Source organism: Delphinapterus leucas, chromosome 5 (genome assembly GCF_059928025.1).
Source record: "Delphinapterus leucas isolate spDelLeu-1000000601 "Yukka" chromosome 5, BTC_Dleu_Yukka2, whole genome shotgun sequence".
NCBI classification, from domain to species: Eukaryota; Metazoa; Chordata; class Mammalia; order Artiodactyla; family Monodontidae; genus Delphinapterus; species Delphinapterus leucas.
The window spans coordinates 60,923,816-60,946,081 of record NC_143133.1 but is presented as its reverse complement, the minus strand read 5'-3'; positions in this window follow the sequence as shown (position 1 = coordinate 60,946,081).

Below are 22,266 nucleotides of genomic sequence, written 5' to 3'. Positions count from 1 at the left end.
GGATTGCTTTTTCTATTTCTGTAAAATATGCCATTGGAATTTTGATAGGGATTGTGCTGAGTCTACAGATGGCTTTGGGTGTAATGGACATTTTAAAAATATTAACTCTTCCAATTCATAAACATGGGATATCTTTCCATTTGTTTGTCTCCATGATCAAACTTTAATTAGGTTCTTCTGAGCTCTCTTGACTATGCCTTGAAATTGGTCTGCCTTTAGCAAGAATCCTGTTGAGTCCAGTTTAGTGAGAATTACCCACCCTTGATATATGATCAAGTTCCTCATCCTCCCCCCTTAATGTCCTTATCATTCACTTTTCCTTGTTGTATTTGGAGTTAACTTCAATCTCTTTACCCTGTTGAACTAGCCTTGGATCAAATCTTCTGTACTGTTTTAACAAATGACAGAATAATTTTTTTTTAATTTTAGGAAAAATACTAATTATCAGTATAAAAATTTGATTTTATATCTAATTACGAGAACAGGCTAGAGAAAGGTTTTTTTTTTTTTAATGTATGTCAGATTCCTTTCCATTTACCAAGTGTGAGAGCTGATTCAGCACATCAGTGAAGAAACCTGATACAGGTACTAGCTATGTTAACTATATGACCTTGGACAAGTTTTCAAACCTTTAATGACTTTCATTTGAAATAAAACAAGAAAATATCCTATTTCCCCAGTCCAGTTATAAGAGGAGTGAGGGGTTTGGGTTGATTACTAGGCTTTTTAGTACAAGAAGCCCTTCTATTGCTATAAATGAAGTGAAGTTTTATTTATCTGTGGTAACGTATTTATTGGGGGAAGGGTTGTATATAAGAAAAATAGAATATTTTAAAATAAACAGAAAATGGCAGACAATATCCATACAAGGGGAAACATAAGAAAAATTTATAAATTGAGATTAACTTATTTTGGGTGAAAATTCATCTTCAAAATCAACCATCATGCAGATGAAAACACCTTGAAACAGATATTCAAACACACAGAATATAAATAGTCCTCTGGGGTCACTCATGGCCAGGAAGAATCTGTGTCCCTAGAAGCCAGAGTATAAAGAAACCCTACCCAAAGGGATTCAAGTACAGTGCTCAGAAGGGTATTGCCTCAGTAGAGGGGCCAAAATATCCATCAACTGAAGGTCCCAGCTACCAAAGATTTAAAACAATCCTTCAAAGCATCACTATGATTCCAAATAACTTAATGGCAACCCAGAACAAAGCTCAACATTATTTATAGAAACAAAAATATCCAGTACCCCACAATGTAAAATGCAAATTCCTGGTCTCCTACCTAGAGTTACCAGGTGTGCAATGATACAGAGAAATACAATTCATCACTAGTAGATAAATCAATCAGTAGACCCAGAATGACACAGATGGTAGAACTGGTACAGAAAGACTTAAAAACAGGCATGAGAATTGGACTCCCTATGGTCAAGCATGGAGGGGAAGCAGAAACATAAGTGCTAGGAAGACACAAACAACCTAAATGGAACTACTAGAGACTAAAAATGCAGTAACTAGCATGAAATATCAAAGCAGACACACAATCCCGTTAAAATCAGGAATCTGAGAAGGGATACGCCATCAAGCAGTTGAGAGGCAGCAGAGAACAGCTTTAAGGTCATGGACTCAGGAGCCACAGTACCAGGTTCTCATTCCCAGCTCTGAAGTTACAACTGTGGATCCCTGTTTAAGGTAATTACCATGCTGTGCCTAAGTTTCCTTCTCTGTAAAATGAGCATAGTAATAACACCTTCCAACAGGCTTGCTTTGTGTATTAAAATATTTACTATTTTTCTGTTTGTTTGTTTGTTTTTTGCGGTACGCGGGCCTCTCACCGCCGCGGCCTCTCCCGTTGAGGGGCACAGGCTCCGGACACGCAGGCTCAGCGGCCATGGCTCCCGGACCTAGCTGCTCCGCGGCATGTGGGATCTTCCCGGACCGGGGCACAAACCCACGTCCCCTGCATCGGCAGGCGGACTCTCAACCACTGCGCCACCAGGGAAACCCAATATTTACTATTTGTAAAGAAAAGAGAAGTGTGCAGGGCACAAGTTTTAAAGGCTCCAAAAATATTTATGAAATAAAATGAAAGACAACCCGTCTATCCTCCCACAAGCCCACAGGAAACTGGTTCCCTCTCAGCTTACCTTCGCTTTTATTCTTGAGTATTTTCTGCAGAGAGTGGGCCTACTCCAGGGCCTGCAGAGAGCTGGTATTTCCTCTGCCCTGCTGCAGTTCAAGAGAGTCAGGAGCTCCGGAGTGTAGAAAGGTGTCCGCTCCTCACCGCTTCCCACATTCTCTGAAGCCCGTGGGAGGTCCGCCCACTATTAAAGGTCCTGGGTGGTCCTCTCCCATCACCCAGTAACGCTATAGGTCAAGCCGGCTCATAGTCTTCAGGCATTTCTAAGGTTGTCACTCAGTGCATAGAGGTCTTTCCAGACAACGATATGCCTCAGAGGTTATTTCCCTGTTATTCTGCCCTCGACCTTGACTAACACTTTGTACAATTCAACATAACTTCCAGGTCAAGTGTAGCTCTCCCAGCAGTCTGTAAACTCAGGGAAATTGTAGAGCCTGTCTGCAAGTGAATTCAGCTGTAAAACATCTTCCCAGACCTCATTCTACAATGAAATCAGCTGGAAGGCACTTCGAAGGCCAACCCCCGTGATTCAGACTTAATTATTTTGGGCTGGGTCCCAGGCATTTGTGTTTGTGAAAAGCCCCCTTGGCGATTCTCATATGCAGCGGTGGGATAAAATCTGCTATTTTCGAGAAACATCATGCACTTTGCCATGAGCTGCACCTGATTCTAGGGGCCTCCTGGGTCCATTCCCACTTCATTGTGCTCCAGGGTGGCAGGGACTTTAGAAACTGTGAGTTGCACCCAGGCTGCAGATAAGAGCTACCTGGAGAGGGTTTAACTATCCCAGTGAGGGTCCCTTTCCAGAGATTCTCACATAATGATAAAATCTGAAGCCCGAGCTCGGGAGTTCTTGAATATCTCAGGTGGTTCTAATGCATGATGAATGTGGCGAAGCTTCTCTTAAAAGGGTCTGATGGGTGGAGGGCTTTGTTTTACCTCCTGACAAAAAGATGGTGTCTTTCAGAGAATCTCTGGGGCCTGGGGTAGAAGTCGAGGGCCTGATCTAGGAAAGACTTCCTGTGAGATGTGAGATTTTAGCAGGGGCATGTGGATTTAAAGAAAGTGATTTCATTCAACTTTAGGGCTGCTTGTCTTTCTCAGGATGAGAAAATATGGGTATTGAGTTTTAAACCATAGGGAAATTTTTCTAATTTAGGGGAAACCATTTAAATATGTTACTGTAAAACATTAATTTATGAAATTTCTTGGATGAATTTTTGAAGTGAGAAGGGCAACAAGAGAATTTTGGAAGGAAAAGTTGTTGAAGTTGATGAAAGTAGAAGATGATCCTGGGTGTTCCTGTGTGAAGGAAGGTCTTCAGAGGTCAAAAAACAGGGCTGACTGCTCCAGGCACCAGTAGTTTCTCATGTGCCAATGAAGTGACTAGGAAATATTTTATTTTCCAAGATAAAACAGGGTCTTTTCAGATTTCTGAATGACAAAAGGAAATTTTAAAAGGGATCAAGTATCATGAAATAAGGGAGACTGAGCAAGTGAGAAGTGTTACAGTCGATAGCAATTTCTCTCTAATTCATGTTGTGAGAAGCTGAAGTAGTGAGAAAGCCGCCAGAAAAGACATATGGTCATAGAGACAAAAACATACACTGATTGTTGTGGTGCAGAGAAGCCAAGCCCTCCCAGGCTGAAGGCAATCAGTGAGCAAGAGAAAGGGGGGTGGGGAGCACACCAGATATTGCCAGAGAGGCCTCTCTGTAAACAAGGAGCAAAGCTTCCCACCCTGGCCCATGATTTTTCTCCTTAAGGGTCAATATGAGTCTTGTAAAGGGAAGTGCATTTCGCCATGATTTAGAGCTACTTGTATCCTGAAGGCTATGAGAGGAAACTTGCAAGCTGATAGAAAAATCACCAATTTAAAAAATTTCGAATACCAACATGAAATACAGCTTAGGAAAAAGTTCACACAGTGAATTTTGGGAGTAAAGTGAATGTGGAGGAACAGAGAGGGACGTGGGTAACAGTGATTGAGGTTTCAGTGGGTATGGAGTGATATCAGTGTTTCTGGGTGGAAATAGTTGTCAAACATGAAAAGAGGTTTGAGGAGAAGTCAGAAATCATGGGTTTGAGTGGGATACAAGGGGAGTTTATGCTGAGCCCTGGCATTAGAAGACTTGTATCTATAGATAATAGGGAGCCCTTGCAGGCTCTTTACTACCAAAAGAAACATTTTAAGGTGGACATCATGTTGTCAGGAAACATGAATTTGGACCCGAGAGAGAGAATGTCATTTGGAAAGGGAGTTTGACACTCTTACCCAAACTGTGAAAGGAGAGCTGATGGAGAGGATAAGGTAGAGAACAGAGGGGTCATTGACACACTTCCTGGCAATGAATATCATGGTGCAGGGGGTCCTGGAGGCCCTCGGGGCAGTAACTGGCCCCAGTACCCAGGAACTGACTACCACCCACAGTGGACACTGGGCATCAAGGCCCTGATTTTCAAGGGAAGTAGTGAGTTCCATTTGTTCTGAGATCTCATAGACACATCCTTTGTTCTCTTTGATTCCTGGTATCTTCCACTGAAAAGGTGGGCGGGGGGTGGGGTGGGTGACTTAAATCTTACATGTAGTTGAGTCAGGCTAATCCTGGGCCTCATCCCTTTTTATTAACTTAAGGACTAGGACTTTGATTGCATCTGCCAAATCCCTTCAGCTGTACCTAAACTGCATTTGATTGGATAACTGGGAGAGGGTCTGCCTGACTTCAGCTATAGGGCAGTGATTCTAAAGGATTCTGGGCCCTACACCCACAACTACAAAATAAGAGACTGTCTCATCTCTACAAATGCACTCTCTGATTTCTGAATTATTTTTTTTAAACTTCACAGAGAGCTTCCAGTCAAACAGGAAGTGCTGAAACCCCAGCCTCTATAAAACTGTGGAATTAGCTGGGTTTTCTTCACTCTGGGATCAAATCAGTTTGGGCACTAAAGGTCTTTCCCATGGACAATAGCAATAGCATCCTCAGGGGCAACCCTGCTTGTATTGTCCTTGGTGTTCGGACCAAATCTCCTTACAGGGGTTTACTGGAAGAGGACATTGCCGTAGGGGGGTGGGGGTGGGTAGGGGAAGGGCCTCTGAGCCTATGGTGGTGGTGCTCCAGTCCAGTGCCTGACCCATGCCTGTTGGTGAAGGTTGGGCTGGATTTCCCACACCTGTGGGTCCTAGCTGTAACCCTCTGCCTGAGATTTAAAACACAGGTAGTGGTTCTAAGCCAACCCTGCCCCCAGCTGCAAATGTTCATTTCCATCCCATGGGCGAGATAACAGGGGTCCTCTAGTGACCCATCAGCCAACTGAGTTCTCACAAAACCTGTATTCTCTATGGGTAAGCAATATTATGCAAGGGACCACAATAGTAGCTATTTTGCCTTATTTTAGTCATTGTTAGAAAAGTGAAAAAATAAGGGTGTGTGTGTGTGTGTGTGTGTGTGTAAATGACGGTAAAAGTTGTTCAAGAGAAGAGATTTATGAAGTTGGAATCTCCACAAAAGAGAGGTAAAATAATGTTTATAAACTTGATCCATGAAATGTGGAGAAACAAGTTTAAGACACAATATAATTATATACTTCAAACAGTTTACATTTATATGCCATGTATGCACATTATCCACAAGTGAGTGCTGAAGTAAGAAGCATCAGCTGCAGCTTCACAGAGAGTGAACGGAGGTCCAGGAACATTAAATATTAGGACGCTGCTCACTCACACAGCCAGAGAATGCTGACAGCAGCATTCCAACCCATTGATTCCCTTGGCCACAAGTGGTCTCTGATGGTTAATGACCCTCCATGCAGCAAGAAAATTGGAGAGAAGAGAGTGAGAGGGATGACAAATCTCATGTCACCAGGAAGCTGGGCTCCCTCCCTGCCCTTTGGCCTGTTTGCATTTTTGAGTCCCATCCAAGCCCTGGATACATGGCAGAACTAGAGGCTCCTCCAGTCCAATCTCACATTTACTTTTCATTCCATTGGGATTGAGGAAGAGAAGGACTCATCAATTCCCCTATTGCTCAAGTGGAATTTGGGTCCAGGTTCAAATTTTAAGTTCGGGATTTGTATCAGAGACAGGGGAATTTGATGACTGCTTCTGGGGTGGGGTTTGCTGGGAGAAAGGTAGGAACCGGGCATGGAATTGCATGGAGGGCTCAGGATTCCAAGTTCCCATCTGGAGGAGGGCAAAGAAAAAAAGAAATAGTTAAAAAAACAGGGAGATGTCAAACAAGAGTTACTGGACATAAAAAAGTATTGAAGGATAAGACAGAATAATCTTAGCAATTAATACTAAATTAGAAGTTGATCAACTGAAAACATAATAAATGGATTTTAGGCAAGTTACAAATATATGTATGAGAACAAAAGAGAACAAAACCTTAAAAATAGCTAGAAAGGATTACAGAGAGTAGTAATTTTTAAAGAAGTAAAAAATACATCAAACATATGCCTACTTGAATTCTATGCAGAAAAACCAAACAATGCAACAGAATTAATACTTAAGGTGATTTTCCAAGACAACTCTATGGAAATAAAAAACTTACATATTAAAAGGATACCTGGTGTATCTGGAAAGATTGATTAAGGTTTGTCATCTCAAAACACATAGTAAAAGTATTTGATTTTATAGATAACAAATTCCCCTGGAAAATCAATAAAATATAAAACAAAACAAAAACCAAGTCACTTACATAGAAAAATCATTTGACATCAGATTTTCTGACAAGAACAGACAAATAAAGACAACCTTATAGTAGCATTAAAAACAAAAACGCTAAAAGATAGGCATATGTGGGCCAAGGATTTTATATCCAACCAAACTGTCCTTCAATTATCATGGTAATAGAAACAGATTTAAACACGCCAAAACTCAGGGAATACTGTATCCAAAAGCTCGTTCTGAGTAATATACAAAAATATTGAGCATCATACAACCAAGAATTGACTATGATATTTTTGGCAAAATAATTTAGAGTGCCACTGAATATATTTAATTGTATACTTAAGAGAGTCAAGGGTAGAAGAATAGAATATAATTGTTATCTGCCTTGACATTGAAAAGTAATAACACTATAAAAAGGAGAAAGAGAAGGTGAAGAAGGAATTAGAATAAGCTCAGCAATGGTCATTTAAAAAATAGGTGGAGTCAGTGTGTATCACTGTAAACTGACAAATCAAATACAGGTTTCGCCAGTATCTGGAAGTAGAACATTCCTATGAAACCTTTCATAGGCTGAAATGGCATAAAGCAAGAAACAATTACCTCAGGACACATCTTGCTAACAGATGCACAAAATAAACTGAGATCAAGCACAGATGCTCATGGACACAGTTCAAAGCTATGGTGGCTTGATGCTGAGATGCTGAGTGCAGTTCCCAGGGAAGGAGCTTGCTGTACCTTTCTCACTGCTCTGGGTGTGTGCTGCCTCTGTAACTGTAGCTGCAAAGCAAATGCTGAATGCTATTTTCACTTTTCACCTTTTTTCCTCAAAATGCAAGTCCTCTTCAGATTTCATTTGGTTAGTGAAAACAGGCACTAATGTAGGTCTTTCGTAAAAGGGAGGTAGCATAAAGCAAATTTTAAAAAGCAGGGAATAACTGTAGTAGAAATCTAAGTAAGGTAAAGTGGACCAAGCACATTATTAAAGGTGTTATTAAAACGGTAATCTCTGGAAGAAAACCCCAAACCTTTATAACTAACAAAAGAAACAGAAAAGGAGAAAATAGAACACATTCAGAAAGGAAAAGTATATATAAAATATTATACTCAGTTAAGAAGAAATATATCAATCATATCGATAAGCACAAGTGTGCTTAACTTATCTATTAAAATAAAGAACATTTCAAATTGCCTTACTGACCAAGAATCAACTCTGTTTTAGATAAGAGACACACTAAAATAAAATTATTCAATAAGACTAAAAATAGAAGGGTAGGCAAATATATATGGGAAATCCTTACATCACAAAATGAAACTAACTAGAAACCAAGAGTTCTAATCTGAATACAGATGAGGTGGAATTCAGGCCAAAAACCATTAAGCATGACAATGATGAACAACTCAAAATATTACAGAACAAAATGTACAATGTTGATAGAAATAATTATGAATATGCAGCAAATTACACAACAATTACTTAAAACAGGAGCTGCAGGTAATACAAGGAGAAATAAACAGAAACACATAAATAATAAAATACTTTAACCTTTAGCACCTTTAATACACTATGCTTAGTCCAAGAAAGGCTACACAAACAAATAAATAAGGTTACAGGAGATCTAAATAATGTAATTAATAAGGTAAGTTTTATTGATATGTTTTGTTATGTATTTATCCATGAAACTTTATATGCTTATAGCACAGAATATATCTTATTCTCAGGCATTCATTTAGTTTTCACAAAAATTGATTTTATATTAAGTATCAGTGAATGCTTCATTAAAATCCTTAAAGTAGAAATAACATAAACAATATTCTTTGATCACTACACAATAAAAGTAGAATTAATAATAAGAAAAAAAATTAACACTTTCGGGCTTCCCTGGTGGCACAGTGGTTGAGAGTCCACCTGCCGATGCAGGGGACACGGGTTCGTGCCCCGGTCCGGGAGGATCCCATGTGCCGCGAAGCGGCTGGACCAGTGAGCCATGGCCGCTGAGCCTGCGCGTCCAGAGGCTGTGCTCCACAGCGGGAGAGGCCACGGCAGTGAGAGGCCCGCGTACGGCAAAGAGAAAAGCAAAACAAAACAAAACAAACCACACTTTCATCTGGTGGGAAATCTCTCATACAATTGCAGGAGAAAAGGTAAAATAGACATAAAAATTTTTAAACGTCTAAAAAATAAAAATGAAAAGAATTAAGGAGATAAAACACTAAGTAAGTCCAAATTTAAAAGATAGTAAGAGAAAAATAAAATAAAAGTAAAATCATAGATTTAAGAAAAAAAATGTTCATACAGGATTAGAGAGAGAAAACAGGACAAAATTAGAATTAGTAAATAAAAGACTGATTCTCTGGAAAAAAATAGACAAGCACTAAGTAACCTAATAAAAACAGAAAAGGAAACAGTGCAAATTTATAAGTTAAAAATGATAAAGGAAAAGAACCATTGAAACAGAAAAATATTAGAAAAATTACAAGATTACCCTATATAAATCCATACAAATTATATTTGGTAACCTAGGTGAAGAGAAAGTATACAGTGGAAATAAAATTTACCAAATTTTATTAGTGTAGAGATAGAATGGTTAAAACCAAGTTATTTTCATGAAGGAAATAATGTTTTTAAAGACACACTACTCAAAATAGCCCCATATGTAGGTGCCTTCATGGAGAAATTCTTAATGCATTGCAGAGACTAGATAATCATAATCATAATGATACACAAATATTTCCAGAAGGGAAAAATAATTTTTGAATGCTTTTAACGAAGCATATATAACTTTAATATTTACATTGGTAATAATAGCATGAAGAAATATAAATGTAAAATTATAAATAAAACATTAGCAAGTAAAATCCCGTACCACCATAAAAATAAATACATCACAGACCAGTGAGATTTATTCTGGAAATGCAAGAATAGTTCAACATTAGCATATCCATTTGTGTACCTCAATCCTAAAGTCGGTAACATACCCAGTAATTTAATGAGTAAATATTTAGTGGCATTCCCACTGGTTCCTGCCAGGGATGGCTTAATGGCTATGCATTCAGTGCAGTCACACAGGTACTCATGTTTAAAAGAGCCCACACTTGGGTTAACACTCTGCTGTAGCCATCTTAAATTCTTAATTTTTTCACAAGTGGTCCCACATTTGGTACAGGCCGATCTGGATTTGGATCCAAGCTCTGTAACTCATTATCTGCCTGACCTTGGGCAAGTCACTTAACTTCTCTGTGTCATGCTATTGTTCAGTGCTATGGTGGAGACTGAAGTTGGTATATGACAATGCCAAGCACATAGTAAGTGCCATAGTAAGTGATAGATACATGGTAATTATCATTGCTGTTGTTGTGGAGCTGGTGATTGTAGCTGTGGTTGTTGATAGTTTTTACCAAGGTCTAGTATCAATATAAAAAAGAGAGAGAGAGAGTAGGTAACTCCATTTGAAATAGCAGAGATAGCTTCATAGGGAAAGAAATTCCTTAGCTGAGTCTTGAAAGGTGGAGCTCAGTCAGCTATAAAGGAGAAAGGCATTCAAGATGGAGGAAATAGCAAATACACAGGTAAAGAGGTTTTCTTGGGCATCTACAGTGGTAGCATGGTGGCCAAGAGCATGGATCTGGGTGGATTTGTGTTAGAATCTCACTTCTAACGTTGGGTAAATCACCTCCCCTCTCTGTGCCTTAGTTTCTCCATCTGTAAAAAGTTGAAATAGTACCTATCTCATAGGGTTATTTGAGAATTGAGAGTTTATGTATGTGAAGTACATAAAAGAGCACTTAGCAAACTGTAAATGCCGAATAGGTGATTTATTGTTATCCAAGGAAATCTGAGTCAGACAAGAAATTTAAAAGGAGGAGGCCGGAGACAGTTCACAGAGGATTTGTCTGTCATACTAAGGACCCTGAATGTGATTTCTCAGGCAGTGGAAAGTCATTAAAGTGTTTAAGCAGAATTGTGACAGGATGTGACCTGCCTTCTAGAAAATTGCTGTGACAGCATTATAGAGAAATGAAGAATTGTGGAATAAAAGTTGACTTCCAGTTACTGTTTCTTTCCCTACTGGCACACCTGACAAAGACAATTTCACTTTCTAGTGTAAGCAATAGTCAGCATTGAGCAGATAAATTTCCAGCTCAAGAAAGTGCCTTCCGGCTACAACATCTGTCCTGGGAGGCACCCTGGTGAAGACTCAGCCATAATTCACATCCTAAACACTGCTTACATCCTGCACCCAAGAAAGAGTCGGAATATGTTCTAGATTGCCACCCCCTCATGATATCTTTTCCAACCCAATTCCATGCTTGTGGAGTCAGAGCCAGTCCCTGCTGAGGGCTTGAACACTTCAGTCCCATGTTACCCAGTACATTATCCTCACCATTTGCTAGAGCTGCCACAGGATCCTTGGATACACTCACCATCGTTCACAGCAGATGTAATGGCAGCCAATAAACAATGTTTATTGAGCACCCACTGTGCTTAGAGCACAGGAATATGGCTACAGAAAACCGCCACAGCAAAGAAAGTAGTGGGAGATGGTTGTACCCCTGATGCAGTAGTGTCTGACACCTCTGTCAATAGCATAAGCTCTTCCACGCTATTAAGAATTATTCAGTTCAGCTGAAATGGTGATATGTAGTCTTCCCCTCCACCAATTGCTAAGGTGTCTGACAGGTAGGGATTTGCCAGGCATTGGGAAATTCTGAGAGAATATTCTGAATTCTCTTTATGAATCAAAGAAAAACTGTCAGTTTGTCATGCATGATTAATCATCTCTGGATTTCAATTTGATTTATTTACTCAGTTTTGAGCAGCAACAACTGTTTAAAATATTAAAAAACACATTTTGAGTATTATATTTCATTTACAAACTTTTGATAGCATCAATACTAAATATGTTATTTCCTCCAGCAGTTTGGGAGATTTTATTGTTTTGTAAGATAAACCATTTTGAACTCTCATAGAGGGAAAAACATGGTGAATACAAGAAAACTGCATTTTGAAAGTTTATTTCTCTATGACATATCTTGGCACCACCCATTTCATTATTTAAGATATTCTTAAGCACAAAAGTCATTAACATTAAAATTAAGCTTCTTTGTTATATGTAGAAATATAACTATTTTAGGGGAATGATATTTTTCCTGGGTATATAAAAACCATTTTACATAGTACCATTATCTCATTGTCAATCACTAAGTAATATTGAGCTGTTGTTTGTGGTTACATTCTGTATTTCAAGTTTTCTTTATTCTGAAAAATATAATTCCCCACAGCCATGCCATAATTATATTTGCAAAGACAGATGAAGGACCTTGTTACAGGTCTCAACCTTGTCCAAAAAATGAGATTGAATGGGCTGTCAGATTGTTCAACCCTTCTGAAAGAAAAATATGCTGGAGATCCAGTGACAACAACATGCATTTAACAAAACAAAAAATAATCAATTTCATGCCAGTGACAGGAGGTGATTCAGCTAGCTGGCTGGCAGTAAAGGTTGTTTAGCTGGTTTCAGATTCCTAATTGGGTGTCTAGCTTGTTAAGTAGCATCTGGTCTTTAATTAGTTGAAAAATTATTACCACAAAGAGTTGCTTTAAAAAGAAAAAGAACAGAATAATTAAAATGTTAGAATCCATATGGTGGGTGCTTAGCCTCTCTAGTCAACAACTCTTTTCCTTCTTTATCACTAATATGTTTAAAAATATTCCCATGTCACTTACTCTTTTTTTTGTCACTTACTTTTTAAAGTGTACCTCACGTAAATGTAAAACCCCCAAAGACTCCCAGAATGGAACAACAAAAAAAAAGCTGCTTGTCTTTTAATAATTATTTTTGAGCATGAAATTATCTCCAACACCCACACCTCATGGGTGGAATACATAACTGATAAGTGAATCTTACAATTGGTCTCATTATTGACGGGATTAGTAAATTCCCTGACTCCATTTGTTTTAAATACAGTGACACTGGTGAAAATATCAGTACTTTACAGAGGACAGAAAAATTGCCTTTGCACACAGATTCCATTTAATGATTAGCAGGAAGTTAATATTGCCTGTCATTAGAGGAAACCCAAATTTGCCATGGTTTTGTAATTATATTTCTACTTTACTTAGAGATAAAGTTTAAAAAATGTTATGTGGTAATAAACCAGTCTACCTACACACTGTACATGCCATGAAACTCTATAGTTAATTACACACATTTGACAATGCTCTCAACTCCAGTATTGACAAAGCTGTGCTGAGTAGACCAAATATTTCAAAAAAACATTTTCCTTTTTCCCTTTAATATTTTCAGTAGGGGGTGGTGGTATAATAGAAAGTGTATGCATTTTGGTGCTAGCAGACTGAATTCAAATTTTTTTTCTCTCCCTTTTACTAACCTAATGTACCTTAACTTTGGCTGTCTTTTTTCTTCTATGATGTAAGAATCATAAAATTCAACCTGCTAGATTATAGTGAACTCTACAAAGTACACAGCATTGTTTCTAGAATGTATTACCCACTCCATAAATACGTTTCTCATACTTATTTCTAAATACATGTAATGCATTTCAGTAATCTGGGAAAATCAATTTTGGGGTCCATTTCATGATTTTATGACATGATAACAGTGAGGAGTGATTTACGTAGGTTCCAATGTCATTTTGAATAAATGTATCATTTATTCACCAATCTCTGAGACTCGGTTACTTTTTGGAACATGAAGGTCATCTGATTTTTATGCCACTCCCCCCATGGTTACTGAAGATAACGAGGCTGATTTGAATGGACATTTTGATGTAATATTTATTCCTCATCCTTCTGAAGTTTCCAACTTGCATGAAGAGGAAGAGTTCTCATATAGTTATCCAAGTCAATTCTTTAAACGTATCTATATTTTAACTTGCACGTGCTTAATAAGCAGAATCACAGTCATGCCCAGCACTGTGGTCCTTTGTGGTCGCTCCAGGACAACATGTCTTCCCTCTGGACAGAATGAGAACCTCATCTTTTTTTCTTTTTTTTTAGTGTTTAAATTCTTCTTTAAACCATTTCTTTTCTGTATTTTAATATTAGTTCTTCAAAATTTATTGCAGAACAATAAAATGAAATCCTTTCTAATTAAATGTTTTGTATCAACATTTGTCCCCACTTTTCTTCTTACCTTTCAGCCCTCTCTGAAGTCTCTGTTCATGAAATGTCTCCATCGTTATCTTCTGCATGTTGCTGAGTTCACTGCTGATGTACCATAGATATCACATTGTCATGATCAGGCAATGCCAATCGGGAGAAACACTGATATGTGGTATAGTAAGACGCAAAACAGGCAAAATAGATTAATAGCAAACATTTGGTTGACATCTCTAATTCCACTTGGGCTGAAACTAAAACTTGATTGCACTCCTCTGTGGTCTGCCATACTGCCAGCTGCCTTTTCTACAGATGTTCTCAACATAGGAAGGGGAGTCTGAGCATTAACCCCCTGCTGCATATCAACAAGATGCCAACGATCATGCAATAATTTGCTCTCTTTTCAAGAGCTGATTGTTGATACGACATGATGGAAAACCTCATTGTTATACACAGTTACAAATGTCTGTAATTACTGCTGCTATACAACTAAATGATTCAGCTCATTTATTGCATTCTGCTCAGAGGATACCCAAGTGACATTTTACTTTTCCATGTCCTTGGTTTTCCCCAATTCATGGCAGCTGGAAAGCTCTTTGGCTTAATAGTGAACAGCCTAACTAGAATATTTAAAGTTCCACTATTCTGGTCTATGGGGAGACAGTGACTGTTTTTGAGCTAGTTAAGGACAAGATATAAACAATAATGGAAGATTCCCTGTGTCCTGGATGGACTGGAGAGGGGAAGAGACTGATGCTAGTCTGCACAGGGCTCTACGAAAAACACAAGCCTAAGAAGATCATAGAGAAAGGAGGCTTGCCTCAGGGAATTTTGTGTAGTTTCTTGTTTTTTCTCCTAAATATATTCTCTGATTTTGCCTAAAGACATCAATCCTACAAGAAGTTCTGAGTTTTTTCTCTTACAACCTTGAAGTAAGTTTAATACAACATGCCAAATCTCTGTTAACCTTGCTCAACAATCAAAATAGATTGTCTTGGGCTGTCTACTCTTTCTCCTGTCCCCTTTTATCTGAAAATAATATTTTTTCTTAACCTTTCATTGTTCCTCTTTAGTACCACCTTTCTGTTGCGCCCTCTGGAACTTGACTCTCCTCTTAAGATAATGCTTCCTGCGACTTTCTTGAGACAAGATTATTCTTCTGGAAACCATCTTGAGATGCAGTTGGTGTCCTTGTAGCTCTCCATTGTTAATCGAAATCATTAATTCCTCACTTTCAAGTAAGTATATCTGCTTTTCTTGGCATTAGCCTTAACCCCTCTCTAAGCTGCCATCAATTGATTGGCTGCTCACTCCCCACTCATTGAAAGTCTGTGTATCTGGGGACCTCACTGGTGGTGCAGTGGTTAAGAATCCCCCTGCCAATGCAGGGGACACAGGTTCGAACCCTGGTCTGGGAAGATCCCCACATGCCGCGGAGCAGCTAAGTCCGTGTGCCACAACTACTGAGTCTGCATGCCACAACTACTGAGGCCTGCGTGCCTAGAACCCGTGCTCGGTGACAAGAGAAGCCACTGCAATGAGAAGCCTGCACACCGCAACGAAGAGTAATCCTGGCTCGCCGCAACTAGAGAAAGCCCATGTGCAGCAACAAAGACCTACTGCAGTCAAAAATAAATAAATAAATAAATTTGTTTATTTTTAAAAAATACATTCGTTTTAAAGAAAAAAAGTATACGTATCTGGCTTACAGTCCTCCTTTTCCTGGCAAGTTCCAACGTCATCCTGGATAAGATTTATCCAACATCCTAGTCTCTTATTTTTAATCTCATGTCAAATGATTTTATCTTCCACCTTACGATGGCCACCTACATGTAAGACTATAATCCTTAAACATGCATTTAGGTGGAATTATAAACCTAGTTTCAGATAATAGTTTAGTCTCCTTCATACTCTCCCTCTGAACTATTTCCAACATCAACTCATCAGGCTCATTGATGTGTTTACACAAAGGTCTCTTGTTTCTCCTTATCTACTTGCAATCACCGGTCTTGCAAACATATATCTTGTTTTTTCACTTGGACCCTTTGTTTTTCAGTGCCTTCAACACTCTTGCCCTATTAAACTCTTTCACTTGAAAACACAAAACATGGTTGCATTTATCTGATTGGCTGCTCCTCATGTGCACCTAGGTGCTGAATGTTGCTGAAAAAAGTGATAAAAAACCTTTAAAAAAAGTGAACATTGAGCTCCTTTCTGAGTAGCACCACATCATGGTTCACAGGCACCTGTAACTCAGTGTCCAAGGGAACACATCATCTTTCTTCGCAAACTATTCCTGTTTTCCTTATCTAACTGGATGACGCTAGCATTCATCCAGTTTCTCAAACATCTGAATTCACTCTTTCCTCACATCATCAATCAATCATCAGTTGCCTCTTCACTGGTGTTCCTGCTTCCACCCTTTCTTCTCTCCACTCTATTCCTCTGCCCAGAAATCCTCATTCAACATAATAGCTAAAGTACTGACAATGGCCTTTTTAAAATGTCTTACAAGTTCCCAGTGTGAACTCTCACTACTTTTTGACCTTTCCCCTACGTTTTTCCTTCACTCTCTACATAGCAGTCATGTGATTCCTTGGGTATACCAAGCATATTTCTTCCCAAGCCCTTTGCACATACTGTTCCTTCTGCCTTGGAACACTCCATAGAAAGCTCTTATCACTTTCCTAGGTCTCTGTTTAAATATTGGTATATAAAGTAGACATTCTGTGACAACCAATTTCTATTAAAGAGTAGCGCCTCCCACCTCCCTGCTCCTCTTATCCTCCTCATCCTGGTTTGTTTTACTCCATATTTCTATCACAGTCTGACACGTATAGTGGTTTGGCTGTTGTCTGTCTCTCCCCAACAGTGTAAGATGCATGTGGGAAAGAAATTAGTTTCATCCACTACTCTATCTATCCCTAGCACCTAGAACAGTGCTTGGCATACGGGAGACTCTCTACAGTATTTGCTAAATGCACAAATGAATGAGTCTATCTCATTTGAAATGCACCAAAATTAATGATTTGATAAGAAGCATATCAATTTATCATTTTTAATTTGATGCTGAATTGAATATATATTCAAAAATGAGTTTCATAAAAATTATAATTTTTTTATTCAAGTTTTTAACTGTTACTTTATGTTCTGGGCTTCAGGCTTTTCAGGCTTGTGTGATTTCAAATAACATATGGTAGAACAAATGAGCATAGATTTGACACAACCTGACCTTTAAATGACAATGAGAGCGAAAGGGCAGAATAAATGTGGCCTTGTCAGACTCTTATGAGAATAGAAAATTTCCAGCAGCTTCAGGGAAGGTCAAAAAGTGTTCCTTAAATGGAATGGGGAACCAGCTGAAACTTTTTCATCAAATGAGGGTGACAGACAGAGGTCTCTTAAAGAATATGTAATGAGGATCATCCAACTTACTCAAACTGAAGAATGGCCGAGAGGTTGTATGATTTATCTCACATTTTCAAGCATCACATGATCATTATGGAGAAATAATATATTTTTAAACGTAGCACATGACCATGTTATAAAAATTTATAGAGTATCAAAGGTATAAAGCTCCAGGTCTTCTTTACCCTGTGTACCCCTTAGCTCTCTGATTCCCTTCCTCAAAGGCACCCACTGGTACTAATTAGGTTTATAAATTTCTAAAAATATTCTATGAAAACAGAACATGGATTCTATTTTATTTAAAATTCTCTTAACTCTGAAAGATTTCAAGTAGGCAAGAACTGTAAAAGATAATAGAACAGTCACCAATGTACACACAAAACAGATTTTATGACTATTAATATTTGTCCAAATAGCTTTAGATAGATGTTGAAAAACAACATATTACAGATACAATTGAAACCATTCTTACCCTCCCAGTCCCAGAAATAAGCACTACCCTGAGGTTGATCTGCATCTTTCCTAATAATTTTTCTCATACTCTTACTTACATATACCTCCGTAACAATATATACTATCATATTACTTCTTAAATTTATGTAAGTCCTACCATCCTGTAGTATCCTTTTGTAACTTGCTTTCTAATTTAACATTATAATTTCAAAATTAATACATATTAATACATGTAACTCTAGTTCATTCACTTTAAGTAACTACAGTTCCCCATTTATGAATGTACTCTAATTTATGTATTCAGTTGATGGACACTAAATTGGTTTCCAATTTTTCGATTTACAGACAATTCTGTCATTTGCATCCTTATACTTGCTTTCCTATACACATATGCAAGATTTTCTTTAGAGTATATCTATAGAAGTGAAATTGCTAGTTTGGAAGATATATGCAGATTTAATTCTGATCGATATTGACAAACTCTTGTTGCAATCTATCAAACTTTTTACACCACCACCAGTACTCTACATATTTACACATATTCTTGCCATGATTTGGATAGAGATTGAAAACATGACCACAACAATTTATAGCTTCTCCCTTCCAGAAGTAGAGTCTGTTTCCTACCCACTGAATTTTGGCTTGCCCTGTAATACGTTATGACCAAGAAAATATGGTGGAAATTACATTAGGTGAAATCCAAAGCCTAGACCTCAGGAGACCTTGCAGATTCTGCCTTCCCTTCTTTGGAGAATATATAATATTATGTGAAGAATCCTCGTCTACCTTACTGGAGAAAGATAGAACATGTGAAGAAGAAAAGAGATACCATAGCCAACAGCCATCTGAGTGAGGCCACCTTGAATCCAGCCCCTTGAAGCCATCAGATGGAAGGAAGACCAGTAGAAGGACTGCCCAGCTGATCCTAGCCCAAATTGCTCATCCAGTATTATGGGTAACTAATGATTGTTGTTTTAAGCCACTGAGTTTGGGGATGGTTTGTTATACAGCTACAGATTACTCAATACCCTTGACGTTATCAGACATTTAATTTTGCTAACCTGATTGGAATCTTTCTATGAACATGGTATTCATCATTTATTTAAGTATCCTTTAGTACCCTTCAAATCAGAAGAATGATTTCAGATATCAATCAATAGAATACAATCAATAGAGTATCCCAGTAGTCATGACTTACACAAGAGTAAATAATTTCTCTTACATAACAAGAAATCTGGAGGCAGGCCATTGCTGACACTTGTTTTGTAACTCAATGGCATGTCTTTAGTTTAGCATCTCTGTGATTCTCTTAACTTTCTCTTCATAGTCAAAAGTGTAGTCTAACAGTTTCACATAGCACATCTGCATGCACTGGAAGGCAAGATGCCAGGAGTGGCATGGGATAGAGCACTTTTCCTTATGCATCATGGCCTTCCTAATTATAATAGGAATGCTTTTCAAAGAAACTCCCCAGCAGATTTCCCTTTACATCTATGGATCAAAATAATCACTCTAGACCAGGTAATAGTCCACTTTCCTTCAGAACAAGAAAAGTATGAAAAAGATTATTGTTTTGTTAAATAGGAATAGGTACAGAATCACTTTTTAGTTAAACAAGGAATACTGTCAGCCATACTTTGTAAAACATTTACATAATTTTCTTCATAAAGTTCTCAGACATATTTATTTAGACATCTTTTCCTACATAAGGGAAAATAAATTTTGCTATTATAGTAGTGGGATATTTTATTTAAAAAAACATTTCTTGGTTCTTGCAGTTGTATAGAAATGCTATTGAATTTCTGATTCTGATATTGCAATAACAATCCTATTCAATTTGTTTTTTTGCTCTAATAGTTTATAGAATTTCATGGGGGTTTTTTTTGGGTGTGTGTATAAATAATCACATAAACGATGAGAAAGGACATCTGTGATTCTTCTTTTTATCATCCCTGATTTCTTTCCCTTGTTTTTTTGTACCAGTTAGGACCACTAGTAAAATGCTGAAGTGGTGTCAGTGGTTGTCAGTGGTGTCAGTGCTTGATACTCGGTACTTTGTTTTACTCAACAGATTGATTTTCCTTCTGATAAGAAATCTGCTTTACCTTATTTAAAGTTTTAACATAACTGCTCTCATTCTCATTTTTTTTCCTATCTATGACTGCACAAGTGGAATAGTTTACAGTTTCAAAAGGTGTGGGTTCTTCTTTCATGTCTATTTTTTCCTATAACTTTTTGTCATGAGAATTGGTGGTGTTTACCAGTTATTGTCTTAAGATAGTTATATTAAATCTTGAGCTAGGATAATTCTCCTTTTATTTTTGATGTCTGCTAACACTCCCCCATGTTGGAATATTTCCTGATATGATCTGCAATAGTTTCTTTAAAAAAAAATTCCACCGCCAAAAGATACTAACCTACCTTCATCTAAATCCTTATATGCTACCTTCCCTCTTATAATATAACTTTCAAAATCTAGACTTACATGCTTCTCACCTACTCAGACATCCCATTCCTGTAATTCTCCCTTCTCTTTCCTTACTTGTAGTTTTCTTCCTCTCTATTATTCCAATCAGCAGTGAGGCATGCTAAAAAATCTTGAAACCAAATCAACATTCGACTAATTTCTCACACTCTACCACCCTTTTTAGTAAAAAATTACTGGGAAGAGATTTCTGTCCTAGCTGGAACAATTTCTTATACTTCTTTCTTGAGCCCACTCCAGAAATGGTCCCACAGTATTTAGTTAAAAGTAATTATTTCTTAAATGATCTAGAATCTCCCTTTATAAAATTCTAAGTTCTAATGAATTTTGGAGTATTTGTCTGGTCTTTCTATTCTGTAACACTGGTCATGGACTAGTATCACACTTATGAAAGAGAGACTTTGTAGTATGTTTTGTATCTGACAGTTCTCCTCATTGATATTTTTCCCCAGTGTTTTCCTATACACTTTGCATGTTTATTTTTTCCATATTAACTTTACAATAAATGTTTCTAGCTCAAAAATACCGACAAATACTTGTTGGTATTTAGTATTTGTTTTAGGTTCACACTAAATCTATGTATTATCTAGGTTTATAACATCGTTATAAACCTGTGTTATTATGTGCAAGAAAAAGAGATAGTTTTCATTTGTTTGAGTCCACGTTAGTGTCTTTCAGGAGTTTTTGAAAATTGCCTCACATGTGTATTAAGTAGTTCTTATTAAATTTTATATGTATTTTATCTTTATTATGATATTGTATATATAATTTTCTCTTATATCTTTCAAAGTATTACTTCAAAAAATAAAGGCTATTGATTTTTGAGTATTAATTTTATATCTGCTACTTTATTTTTTTTGTTAGCATTGATTTTTGTAAGAATTAATGTCAAATCATCAGCTAATAGAGATAATTTGACTTAATTCTTTATTTTTTAATAGATTTTTATTGGAGTATAATTGCTTCACAATACTGTGTTAATTTCTGTTGCAGAAAAAAGTGAATCAGCTATGTGTATATATATATCTCCATATCACCTCCCTCTTGCGCCTCCCTCCCATCCTCCCTTTCCCACCCCTCTAGGACATCACAATGCACCGAGCCGATCTCCCTGTGCTATGCTGCTGCTTCCCACCAGACAACTATTTTACATTTGGTAGTGTATATATGCCGATTCTACTCTCACTTCGCCCCAGCTTAGCCCTCCCACAGCATGTCATCAAGTCCATTCTCTGTGTCTACCTCTTTATTCATGCCCTGCAACTAGGTTCATCAGTACTTTTTTTTTTTTTTTGATTCCACATATATGTGTTAGCATACAGTATTTTTCTCTTTCTGACTTACTTCATTCTGTATGACAGAATCTAGGTCCATCCACCTCACTACAAATAACTCAATTTCATTAGTTTTTATGGCTAATATTCCATTATATATATGTGCCACATCTTCTTTATCCATTCATCTGTTGATGGACATTTAGGTTGGTTCCACATCCTGGCTATTGTAAATAGTGCTGCAATGAACATTGTGGCACATGTCTCTTTTTGAATTATGGTTTCCTCAGGGGATAGGCCCAGTAGTGGGAATATTGGGTCATATGGTAGGTCTATTTTTAGTTTTTTAAGGAAGCTCCATACTGTTCTCCATAGTGGTCGTATCAATTTACATTCCCACCAACAGTGCAGGAGGGTTCCCTTTTCACCACACCCATTCCAGCATTTATTGTTTCTAGATTTTTTGATAATGGCCATTCTGACCAGCATGAGATGATAACTCATTGTAGTTTTGATTTACATTTCTCTAATTATTAGTGATGTTGAGCATCTTTTCATGTGCCTCCTGGACATCTGTATGTCTCCCTTGGTAAAATGTTTATTTAGATCTTCTAGCCATTTTTTAACTGGGTTGTTTGTTTTTTCATATTGAGCTCCATGAGCTATTTGTATATTTTGGAGATTAATCCTTTGTCTGTTGTTTCATTTG